The sequence below is a fragment of the Sturnira hondurensis genome, unplaced genomic scaffold, assembly GCF_014824575.4.
Source record: "Sturnira hondurensis isolate 20B ecotype Veracruz unplaced genomic scaffold, ASM1482457v3 Scaffold0007378, whole genome shotgun sequence".
NCBI lineage: Eukaryota > Metazoa > Chordata > Mammalia > Chiroptera > Phyllostomidae > Sturnira > Sturnira hondurensis.
This window is the reverse complement of record NW_028080009.1, coordinates 516,788-530,004: the sequence shown is the minus strand read 5'-3', so window position 1 is coordinate 530,004 and position 13,217 is coordinate 516,788. Positions and strand designations below refer to the sequence as shown.

Here is a 13,217-nt window from a genome sequence, read left to right as displayed (position 1 = left end):
TTGGAAATCCAATCTCTTCAATAGCCAGATTAGAAAAAAAATCCAGCATCTTTCTTTTAGGACTTATTTTTTTCCCTTGAAACATCAAAGAGTCTTGGAGACTTTATCCAAACAGCATATGGAAAAGGAAACAGGATACTTGACCCACCCACTAATGCACTACTCTTTATCACCTGCCAATGTTTCTGTTCTTGGTATTTGGGATCCCTATTAAAAAAGATGAAACCGCGTGGTCCAGTTCTGCATTATCAATAGATGTAATGGAGCCTTTGCTATTTAACTTACTCTGCCAGAAGAAAGACGATTCATTTCCTTAAATTTTGATGGCCTGCACTGTTGGGCTTCCAAGTTTACTGGCACAGTTAGGCTTTTCTTTCCAAAGTTTGCCATAATGTCATGTGCTTGGGTCAGGAGAGCCTTGTAAATTAATCCACATATCCTGAAGCCAACATTTCACCTTGCTGATCTATACTTTGGCATTGAAATAAATAATAATAAAAAAAACCAATTTTACCTACTACCCTTTTTTCTATCCACTTATGTCATTTCTCTTACAAGGAAAGTTTCACTTCAGAGAATCTTGATCTCTTTTATACTGCTAATGAACCATAAGACCTCACTGGAATTTTTCTTAAGTTATTAGAGAAATTCAAGTAATGTTGAATATAAAAAAGTAGTTGAAATATTCTTCTTAGTATTTAGTGCAATTTAACCCACAAATTGGCAAAGAGTTTGTAAAGTGACAAAACAATTCTTGTCAAATTCTTGATTTATATAAGTAAGAGCATCTTCTAGAGTGATTCTTTTTAGAGGATTTTAAATATGCTATATTTATCACTAGATAGAAAAATTGCTGACAATTTTAAATGAGTTTTTTGTATTAATAGAGAAGTGATATATAATTTCACTTAGATACAATTCCTTTGTATTGTCATCTTAATTTACATTTTTAAAAATTAGTAGTTAGTCGGAATAGAAAGAAAAGGCTAAGAGCAGGGATTCTGGAGCTTGACTGGTTGATTTCTAATCTCACTCTGCAACTTCTTCTCACTTGACTTTGGACAGGTTTCTCAACTTTCTTGCCTCATGTGAAAAATGTATTAAGTAACAATTGTAGTTGTTTCATAAGGATATTATGGCAATTAGATGAATTTACAATGGTGCCTTGCAAGTATGCTATACAACATGGATGAATTAATTTGACTCAACATTCTTAGCAATTAAAAGACATGAAATTTTAACCCCAGACTCTTGTGCTCCAAAGCCTGTGCTTTTTCTGTAATACCAATTATAGAATTCTTTCATTTAAAGTTGGCTCACTTCCTGGACACATTCTCATTCAAACCCAGTAGCCTCTGGAAGCCGACCCTCAGCTCCTGGGTCCTAAGAGCATACATCATAGGGTTTGAGACTGGGGGAATGACACTGTGCAGCACATTGAGGAGAACAGGGATAAAGTGAAACCTTTCTCTAGCCAGATGGGTGACAGATAGTACAACAATTGCTGTGCAGAAAAAGAGAACGAGGATGAGATGGGAGCTGCAGGTATTCAGGGTCTTAGATGTTACTTCAGCAGAGTTCAACATCATCACTGAGCAAATAATCAAAGCATAAGAAGTAAAGACCAAACCCATGTTATTCCCAACTCTAACTCAACTGATAAAACTGATTAATGGTAATGTCATCACAGGCAAGACTGATGACACCCAAGTTAGAGCACAGGCAATTATCAATCTTGTTTCTGGAGCAGTAGTGTCACTGGGTAGCCAATATAGGCAGTGGATTGGTCAACAGAACATTTCTGAGAATCACAGATACTGTGACTTTGATCACAAAAACCTTAGTGACTATGAGGGTCTACTGAAGGGGATAGCAAATAGCTACATTTCTATCCACAGCCATGCAGAGAAAAATGCCTGACTCTACGCTCATAAAAGAGTTGATAGCATACATCTGAGCAAGACACTGAGGAAAGCTGATGACTTTGGCATCAAACCAGGAGATTGCCAGAATCTTGAGCATGAAGGTGGTGGCCAGGCCAATGTCCACCACAGCCAAAATACCAAGGAAATGGTCCATGGGCTGGTGCAGAGAAGGCTCACATTGGATGGTGGGAAATTGGCACCAAGATTTAAGAGATAGAGGAGAGCCAGGGGCAGGGAAAGCCAGTGCTGCCACTTGTGAATGCCTGGGACCCCATCAAGAGGAACTCAGACACTTGAAACCTTGAACTATTGATTATACTCAGGGTGGTGTCCACCTCATGTGATGTATTCTTCTCAGCATCTACCTGAAAATTAAGGGGAAACAAAAATAGACTTTGGTTTGCTCAGCTGAGGGTCAACATTTGTATTAGAGGTATAAGATTCATTCATAACAACTCAGTCATTTTAACACAATGTATCCTCTACCTACTTGAAACCCTTAAGAAAAGTTCAGACAAGAACAACAGAAAAAGGTAAAGGGATTAAGCAAAAAAAAAAAAAAAAAAGACAACCTACTAAAAACAAAATAACAAACAAACTCATAGACACAGATAACAGTATGGTGATTACCACAGGAAATGGGGGGTGGGGAAAGGGAAAAGAGAGTTAAGGGGGAATAAATGGTGATGAAAGGAGATCTGACTTTGGGTAGTGAACACACAATGTAATATACAGATGATGTATTATAGAAACCGATTTGTAGAGTTGAAACTGATAGAATTTTATTAACAAATGCCACTCAAATAAATTTGTTTAAAAAAAGAACAACAGAAAAGACAAGATTTACTGGCCTTTCTGACATCCTAGGTAGAATTTTTCAATGTGTGAGGAACACAAACACAAAGCAGAAAACATGTATCTTATAAAGAACCCAAATTTTCAAGAGGTAAAGCTAGAGAGCAGAGAAACTTCCCCCACAAATGAGTATCTTCAGGAAGACAATAAGTAGCCACAGTGACAACCCTGAGCATGCTTTTCTTTTAAACAGTGCCTGTGGTAGGGAAATTGTTTCTGCCAAAACCGGTCTCATTTAATCTTCACCAGACAGGTATTATTGACATCTAAGGACACAGAGGTGAATGATTTGTCTAAATAAGAATCATACTGAAAACACTAAAAAGTTGAGAAATCTTCAGCAAAATTTTAATCTTTTGCATTAATACCAGCACTCTTTCCATAAAATAGCCAAAAAAATTAGTTCCCTTTCAGAATATCATTTACTCCCTCTTCTGATCATAAAATTAATCATAAAGACACACTGGAAACTAAATTATAAATAGTTAATTTTATTAATAAAAGATATAAGGAAAAAATCACCCCAAAACTTTCAACCACTTTCAGATTTTTGTTTGGTATGGGTTGAAAATATAGCAGGCATTTACCATACACATTTAGCTTTGTTCACTTAAGTGATTTCTTGACTCATTCTTTGCCTTCTAATAGTTGCTTTCTTTTTTCATTCTTACATTCTTAATTTTGTTCATTCTTGAATTATTGTAGAACATTTTCAAGTATTTGAATCATAAAGTGTCTGTGGGCAAAAAAATTATGGACTTTTTACTTTTGGAATCCTTCAGCAACTCAGAATTCTTTTTGTTCCCTTTATTTGTGAAAAATACTTTGTCAAATATTTAGGAATCAATAGAATTTCTTATTCTGTGCTTTTTCTAACATAGTGCAATTCATTGGGAAACTTTAAAAAATATTTTAAGTTTTTATAACCTTTATTTTCAACAGTCACTGAATGTTATCATACAGTTTTATAACATTTTCCCCAATTTTTGTTTTGTTTATATGATGCTTATACATAGTTTTGGATATATGTTTTACCTTTCAAAACCATACTTATATATTATTTTTCTCTTATGTGTTTTCTATGTCTTTTAAGCTTAAATGGAACTCTAACCAAGAATTTATGAATGATCTCTGTGGAAGTCTATAAACTTCCTAAATTGACATGGAAAATTTTTGTCTATATTTGCATCATTCTGGGGAAAGAATCTGTTTAGCTGTCATCAAACTCTCAAAGCATTCCATTATCCAAACAGGAGATATTAAAAATAATTTTTTACTCAAAATTTGGATGAATATTCCCTTACATATGACTTCTAATTTTATTATTTTTATTATTATTATTTTCTTTTTTAAAAATATATTTTATTGATTATACCATTAAAGTTGTTCTATTTTCACCCTTCATTCCCCTCCACCCTGCACACCCCTTCCCCCACCATTCCCCCCCTTTAGTTTATGACCACGTGTCTCAACTTGTTTAGATTCTATATTTCCTCTACTATCCTTGCCCTCCCTCCTATCTATTTTCTACCTACCGTCTATGCTACTTATTTTCTGTACCTTCTCACCCCTTCTCCTCCTCCCACTCCCCTGTTGCTAACCCTCCATGTGTTCTTCATTTCTACGGTTCCGATCCTGATCTAGCTGTCCTCTTGGTTTGCTTTTGTTTTAGGTGTGGTTGTTAATAACTGTGAGTTTGCTATCCTTTCACTGTTCATATTTTTATCTTCTTTTTCTTAGATAAGTCCCTTTAGCATTTCATATAATAACGGCTTGGTGATGATGAACTCCTTGAATTTGATCATATCTGAGAAGCACTTTATCTGCCCTTCCATTCTAAATGAAAGCTTTTCTGGATAGAGCAATCATGAATGTAGGCCTTTGAATTTCATGACTTGGAATACTTCTTTCCCTTTCCTTCTTGCCTGTAAGGTCTCTTTTGAGAAGTCAGCTGACAGTCTGATGAGAACTCCTTTGTAGGTGACTGTCCCCTTATCTCTTGCTGCTCTAGGATTCTCTCCTTCATTTTAATCTTGGGTGATGTAATTATGATGTGCCTTGGTGTGTTCCTTCTTGGGTCCAACTTCTTTGGGACTCTCTGAGCTTCCTGGATTTCCTGGAAGTCTATTTCCTTTGCCAGATTGGGGAAGTTCTCCTTTATTATTTGTTCAAATAAGTTTTCCACTCGTGGCTGTTTCTTTTCCCTTTCTGGTACCCCTATAATTAGGATGTTGGAACGTTTAAAGCAGTCCTGGAGGTTCCTAAGCCTTTCCTCATTTTTTTTAATTCTTGTTACTTCACATTTTTCTGTTTGGTCGTTTCTTCCTTCCTTCTGGTTCACTCCCTTGATCTGAGTCCCAGTTTCCCTCCCATCACTATTGGTTTCCTGTGCATTTCCCTTAATTTCAATTAGTTTAGCCTTCATATGTTCCTCTAATTTGTGACTAAAATCAACCAGTCCTGTGAGCATCCTGATCACCAGTATTTTGAACTGTGCATCTGAGAGGTTCGCTATTTCTTTGTCTCTTAGAGATATGAGCTCTGGGGCTTTGAGTTCTTCTTGAGCCATATTTTGGACTGTTTGTGCCTGTTACCTATGAGGAGAGGAGCCCTAGGTGTTCACCAGGGCAGGGCCACTCAGTTGCTGGGTTGTGATGCTGTATGTGGGGGCGGGGTCAAAGAGGAGCAATGATGGTCTGCCGTGCTGCTTTCCACCTCTGGGGCTCGCTCGGTTCACCTTACCACAAGAATGTGTGACCGTGGTCAGCCTGCCGCCCTGCGCCCCCACTGGGTCTGCTGCTGGGGCCTGCGCAGTCCATCTCACTGCTCACTCCTTTGCTGGTTTATCTGTGCGTGAGTGTGTGACCACAGTCAACCTGCCACCTTGCGCCCTCACTGGGTCTGCCCGAGGCTACCCCACTCCTGGGATCCGTCCAGGGCTGCCTGGGCGCCTGGGGTTGGGGGATCTTTTCTGCCCGACCCCACTCTGCTGCTGGCTCCGCCCCCTTACCAGTCTGGTAGAACCGTTTGTTGTTGTCGGACTTCTGCATAGTTCAATTTTCTATTCTTTGGCTGCATCTTTGTTTACTAAACCTTTGTTGTATTCAAACCTGTTTGTGGGAGAAGACACAGTGTTTCCACCTACACCTCCATCTTGGTGGAAGTCCGACTTTTAATTTTAAATGGCTGACTTTTTGGTTTTGTGACATGATTTATTTTCATGTGATTAATTTTCCTATTCATGAGAGGTATGTAAATAAATTTATTTCAAATAACTAAACAATGGCTCCTATGTATCTCACCAAGTGATTATTATGCTTTTCTTGGTCACATTGTGAATTTTTATGTAAATATTTTACTTTTGGGGTGATCTACTGTTTCTACTTCTTTCTGATTAATTTTTGCTGATATCAAACTAAAAAGTTTTAATTTTTATAAGGAAATTAATACATTTTAATATTTTTATTTCTTTAATTTTTCTCTTTAATTTTAAAGCCACTTTTATGTGTTTATTTTTTAGATTAATCTTAGAATTTCTATGTTGAGTTTTAAAATTACATTTTGATTGGCAATGTGTTATATTTGTAGATTAAATTTGAAAAAAGTTGACAGATTTATACTATTAAGTTTCTGATTTGTAAATGTGGACCCCCTATTCCTTTTTTCAATTCTAAATAAAATTTCATTAAAATTTTGTATCTCTGTTCTGTTCTTATTATGATGGTTAATATTTTGAGTGAATATGAGTTTTTTGTATTCCCAATGTAAAATAAGTATGGTGGCAAACATTTTTCATTTGGGAGATTGAATTAAATGGGACTTCAACTACAAGTTGCATTAAATATGATGCTTTTTTAAATGTCTTTTTTTTCTGCCAGATGTAATAAAGCAGTCTTGTTTGTAGTTGCTTTTTGTTTTGAGAATCTTGGATGTAAAATTTATTATTTTATTATTTAAACTTTTTTATTTTATGTATTTTTTATTGTGTTATTCTAGAATTTATTATTTTTGATTCTTTGGCTTATTATTTATTCACTGACAATCTTAAAAATCAGCCTCATTTCTTTCCTGTCTTATAATCACAGGTTTTAGTCCCTGAGAAAGGGAAGAGCCCTAGAGAAGAGAGGTCAACTGATAAAGATCAACTAAGAAAGTCAACCATGGAAGCTGAAGATAAGGCATAAAATCAAACTCAAAAATTAGGACAGAATCTTGGAACGTGGGACACACCCACCTCTTCACCTCTCAAGATGCAGATCATTGGCTGGTTCACTTACTACTTCAGGAGGGGCTTTCAAGGGGGTCTCAGGCTGCAATGCATTTTGTAGATGCTTCCGGTCTCCTGGGTTCACCTGCCTGACTTCAGCTTTTTGTTCCTGTCCTAGCTTGCTGCCCCAGGAGTCTGGGGTTCTGTTTGAAAGAGATTCCTGATATGCCCAGTGTGCTGCCCTTCAGGCCCTCCTTGCTCTGCTCCAAGCATCCTCCAGGGTCTTTTTTTCATGCAGTGGGAATAGTACCTAAATGCTCTTAGGGGTTAGCTAAGTATACCCATGAGCAGATCCATTGAGTTTTAGTCCCAGGGAAGCCCACCCAGATGGGCTGCTCCAGCATCCTCAGGGAAGAATTCAGCCTTATTTAATGAATGGTGCCTCTCCTTACAGGAAGATTTTGAAGTCTCCCTATCTCAACATATATCTTCACTCCAAATGCTTTATAAATATTGAAAGGGGGAGAAAAAGATTGCCTTTATCTATTTTGGGCTTCACAAATGTTGGGAGAAACACTTTATGTTGCTTTTTCCCGCTCAGCTTCCATATACATCTTATTGCACTGCAATTTAATTTTTGCTTCAACATCACATAGAAATTGCTAATGAGTTCAAATTGCCAAAAATAATAGACAGTTTTTAGAAGTTAATGTTACCTGGGTCCTCTCTATATTTGTCTGTGTTTGTCAAGTTTCTTCTAGAACCACTTGCCTCTCTTGCCTTTTATTATATTGTACTTTTAGTGTTAATTTAATAGAATAAAAAAGTAATATTGAACTTGTATTCTGATTAAATGCTCTTTAATGAAAGATGCATCCTTTGATCATTTGATTCAATACAGCGACACTTCACTCTATCATGCTCTGTTTATTTATTACCATGGCACAAAGCACAATATGCCACATTATGGAGTCACTTACTCATGCTTTTTCTTTCTTTCATACTAAAATGTAAGCTCCCTGAGAGTGTGCTCTTTCACCATTTTTGTTTACAGTGTTGAGACTAGTTCTGAGCAAGTAGCAGTAATTTAATGAACATTTATCAAATAGGTAAATAAACATTGAGGAGATTGAGTTGTAGAGAAGTCTAGATTAATTTCAAAATGTGATGCTGGTGTTTATATCCAATGATCTTTTTGCCCTTCTTTCTTGAATGTTATTGTGTTTCTAGTAGTGTTTGACTATTAGAATATCTTGTATCATTTTTTAAGCAACATAAAAGTAAATGGGAGCTTTTTGAAAGCTAATTTCAAAAAATTAAAATAAAAATGAAAACCCTGTTAATAATAATTTTTTGAGATAGAATGCTTTATATTTTGATCAATATGTAAAATGCATTTTTGCCACCAAAGTATACTTAATGTTTTAGCAATTTTGTTAAACAGAATATTAAGTTGGCAATTTTGTTAAACTGAATATTAAGTTAATGTAAGATGATACAAGGTGAGCTTCAGCTTACTAAAATTAAGATATATTAAGTAATAAATTATTGTCAAGTATAGCCAAGGAGAGTCACTGATTTGACAGAACATTTGGGAAATTTACTTCTTGACTGTCAAAGAACATGGTCAGGCAAGTAAGCAGTTCTGTTTGAATTGCAGTTACTTACATTCTTAAGTTTGGTACCAATACATTATGTGTTGATAAAAATGTGAAGTCAAACTAAGAAGGATTTGGGAATAATAATGTGTTGTTCAGGACAATGTAGAAAATTCTATGGGGAGAAATGATATAGATATCCAAAGGAAGAACACTGGCAAGCATTTCTCAGGTAGGCTTATTCTCTACAATTGAAATCACAAGGTATTTCAGAAAAATATATAAATACCTAAAATTACCATCTCTGATACAATGTCATCTGCTCTGAGAAAGTATGTTCTCTGTGATGGTTTTTACAATCAACTTGCTGAAAGGAAGGGTGAATCTGCTCAATGGGTTTCTTCAAGGCATTAGACGAACTTAATTACAGTGACAGAATTACATACATGATTTTGAATGGATTGGTGATATAGTCTAAAATAGATGACAATAATAAGAGGAATCTCATTATGGTTTGCAGGATTATGGGATATTATACCTTTAGAAAATGGGAATTTTAAAGGAGCTCATCAGAAAAAAGCCATCTTCTGAATTCAGAAGTGGAATAGATTCAACAGGTGGATGCTCTAACCCACTTTTTGAGTATATGAGATGAGTGGCCATGGGGTCATTCTAGTGATGCTCTGATGGGCAATAAGTAAATAAGTAGGTGGATAAGTAGTCAGTCTAATCCACTGACTCCCCCTGAAGTTCAAAATTGTTGTTTGTTAGAAGGGACATCCAGTAAGTTAAGATCATTTTGGGCCACTGTCTAGACTGACATGAAGCTAGCAATTGGATTTCGTTGGCCCCACAAGGGTATTGATGGGCCCTGACTGGGATAGGCACATATTTTGAATTTCAATTTGATTTTTTTTGTAATGGAAAGAAAATGCTTCCAATATCATCAGAGGATAAAACAGAAAAGATATGCATTTGGAACTTGTGTTTATGTACCTTCATATCAAGGGGCCAACTTTATTGTATTACACCAAGAGTCCAAAGAAGAGAAGAGATTGACCAATTATCTGGAGTGATGAATTTGAACTACCAAAATGGAAATTAGGTTGCTTCTATGCCGTGGAGACAAATAGACTGTTTGGGAAACCCAGGGCATTCTCTGAGGCTTCTTTGTACTTCCATGCTCAATAGTATAGGTTAATAAAAATTGTATACTAATAATTAAAGATGCTAAATCTTTAGCAGGATGACTGAGAATTCAGATCATTAAGGAATAAAAATTTTAGTTACTCTACCAAGTGTGGAGTTGGGGGAAATATAATGCATATCAATTATGATGTGAATAACTATAAGAATTAGAAGTGTAGTAGCTTTTAATACTTTCTATTTGCTTTCTATATGCAAACTTTTATTCCTATATGCTAGCCACTTTTATCTCATTTACATTTTTATTTTATTTTATCTCATTTACATTTTTATTTTATACATTTTATTTATTTTACATTTTTATACATTTTATTAGAAATTAACTTTACAGTTTAGTATTTAAGTAAAAAACACATTCAGTGTGACTATTACTCAATTTGAGGAATAAGTAATATATATGTAACATTGTTTACAATGACTGTTGGTCTGTGCACCTTGGATATTTTGGGGAAAAGGGGAGAAATCTTTGTGTGAAGAATAGCTGTATCTTTCTAAATAGAACTGTCAAGATGTTTTATGGTTGTATGGGAATTGGAATGTACATAAAAAGGTATATATGGAAATTGACTAATCAAAGGTGTATACCATACTGGCAGTCAACTTTTTGTGACTAAGTTATAAATGCATACTTTTTGGCTTGCTCTGTGAAAGTGGATCTGGGCCCTTTAAATATCTTTTTCAGCTGGAATGATGCTAATTTTTTTAAATAGAAAAGTCTGGAAAGACATTTTGAGAAGAAACTTTGGCTTTTAAAAAAATTAAGATGAAATTTACATAACATACTATTCAGCATCTTAACCATTATGAAGTGTTTAACTCAGTAGCTTCTAATACATGCACAATGGTGTGCAGCTATCACTTCTAATTATAGAAATTTTCAACACCCTCAAAGAACCCCTGTACCCTGTAGGTAGTTGTTCCCGTTTTTCCTTCCCTTAGCCCATGGCAATCACTTATCTGCTTTCAGTCCTCATAGATTTGCCAATTTTGGACATTTCATATAAATAGAATAATAAAATATGTCTCTTTTTTTTGTCTGGCTTTTTTCAGCTAGGATAATATTTTCAAGGTTCACCCATGTTGTAGCATATGTCAGAACTTTTTAACTTTTTCTGCCTGGATATTATTCCATTGTGTGGATATATCACATTTTGTTTACCCACTTATCAGCTGATGTACATATGGGTTGTTTTCAGTTTTTGGCTATTATGATGTCTCTATGAACATTCATGTACAAAATTTTGTGTGGACATATGTTTTCAATTTATCTTAGTAGGTACTGAAGAACGGAATTGCTGGGTTACATGGTAACTTGTTCAGCCACTCGTGAAGCTACCAGACTGTTTTCTAAAACAGCCGCACCAGCTCTGTATGAGCTTATGGTTTTTGACATTGCTTCTGTCCCAATGCTGCTTCTAAGAGGTTGTTCTCCGAGGTGAAATCACATGCAACTTCCTGAGGTCATTCTCCAGACCATGGTCCAGGATACTTCCTATGGCATATAGGATTCATCCGACTTTTGCTTCCTCAGAGATTGTATCATGAATGAAATGTTTATAAAGTATCTTTGCATAGTAAGGACAAAGTTACATAATGAAGTCAGGGAAGATACAACATGAATGTGTTTCAGGGTCCTTGTTCTCAGAAGTATGCATTTTTGTTACATGTAAAAATGTTAAAATTTAATTTACTTTGAAATAATTAGAACTACTTTTCATGGGCATTTTCTAAGACTGTTTTCTTCTTTCATTAAGAAGAAAGCTTTACTACACAGTTAAGTGAATTCTTCCATGTGTATCTTATATCTCAAAGTATGGTAGCTGTATAAGTGTGTCAATCCCTGAGTGGCAACAATGCTCTAGAAAGGTTCATGCTTTACTCTTATTTCCAGTGATAGAAAATTCCATCATAATTTTCATATGCCTATTTTGATTAGTGAAGCTGGAAGTTTTCCTGATGTTAACCATCAGGCCTGTTGCCCATTTTCCTCATTTTTACCATCCAGGCCTGTTCAGAGCTGCAACCTCTTCCTTCCTAACACCTGTATGGTGTCCTAAATGTGAGGTTACTTTGTGGACACATCTTCACCCATTCAAGCAGCCTCTGGAATCCCCGTCTGAGCTCATGCATCCTGAGGGCATAGACCATGGGGTTGAGAGCAGGGGGGATGACATTGTGTAGCACATTAAGGAGTACAGGGATAAGGGGGATCTTTTCCTTTACAAGGTGTGTGACAGACAGCACAATAATACCTGTATAGAAGAAGAGAATGAGGATGAGGTGTGAGCTACAGGTACTCAGAGCCTTGGACATTGCTTCTGCTGAGTTCAGCCTCAGCACGGTGTGAAGGATTAGAGCATAGGAAGAAAACACCAGAGCCATATCACTCCCAACCAGCACCCAACCTAATATCAGTTGGTAGAATTTGTTCACAGTGATGTCATCACAAGCCAGGCTGATAACACCCAAGTTAGAACACAGGCAGTGGTCAATTTCATTCTTGGAGCAGTAGAGCCTTTGGGCAGCCAGTACAGGCACTGGGATGGTGAACAGGCTATTTCTGAGCACCATGAATCCTATGACTTTAACCATAAAAGCTTCAGTGACTATGGTGGGATAACGCAGTGGGTGACAGATGGCTATGTATCTGTCCACTGCCATGCAGAGAAAGATGCCAGACTCCATGAAAAAGAAACAGTGGATGACATACATCTGAACAAAACATTCAGGGAGGCTGATGGCCTTGGCATCAAACCAGAAGATGGCTATAATCTTGGGCATAATAGTGCTGGCCAAACCAATGTCCACAACTGCCAATATGCTCAGGAGATGGTACATGGGCTCATGGAGTGTGGACTCACGTTGGATAGTGATCAAGATGAGGATATTGGCAGCAAGAGCTAAAAGATAGAGCAGAGCCAGGGGCAGGGAGAGCCAGTGCTGCCACTCATGAATGCCTGGGAGCCCCATCAGGATGAACTGGGAAATCTGGAGGCTGGAACTGTTGGTAAGACTGGTGGAGGTATCCATGGCACCGGTGCCCCGTTCTCAGCGTCTGTCCATGAAACTGGAATAGGAAAGGGGCTGCATTTGAAAGTTCAGCTATGGGTCTTAATTAGAGACTTCCAACAATGACCCAGTTTATTTGTGAATTACCGTCATCTTTTTTTTTTTGGTTCTGAGAGATAGTCCACAGAGTAACAATAAAGGCAAAATTAGTTGTACATAGAGAGGTTTGAATAGCTGATTGTCATCACCACTCTCATGTCTAACAAGCATGTGCAAATACATCTGATAAGCTTATCACCAACAGATAGTAAATATTAATATTTGGTTTATTCACTTCCTTTTTCTGTTTTCTGTTTAGGCAGTTTACATCATATAAAGATAATTTTGTATCCGGTCTTTATCTTTTAGCAATATATT

At 36.5% G+C, this 13,217-nt stretch overlaps 2 pseudogenes; both read right to left on the bottom strand.

The window, feature by feature from the left end:
* Positions 1-1,316: 1,316 nt before the first annotated feature.
* LOC118990855 (olfactory receptor 688-like) lies at positions 1,317-3,469 on the bottom strand (annotated as a pseudogene).
* An 8,387-nt stretch (positions 3,470-11,856) lies between these two features.
* Positions 11,857-12,821, bottom strand: LOC118990854 (olfactory receptor 56B4-like; annotated as a pseudogene).
* Between the last annotated feature and the right edge of the window lie 396 nt (positions 12,822-13,217).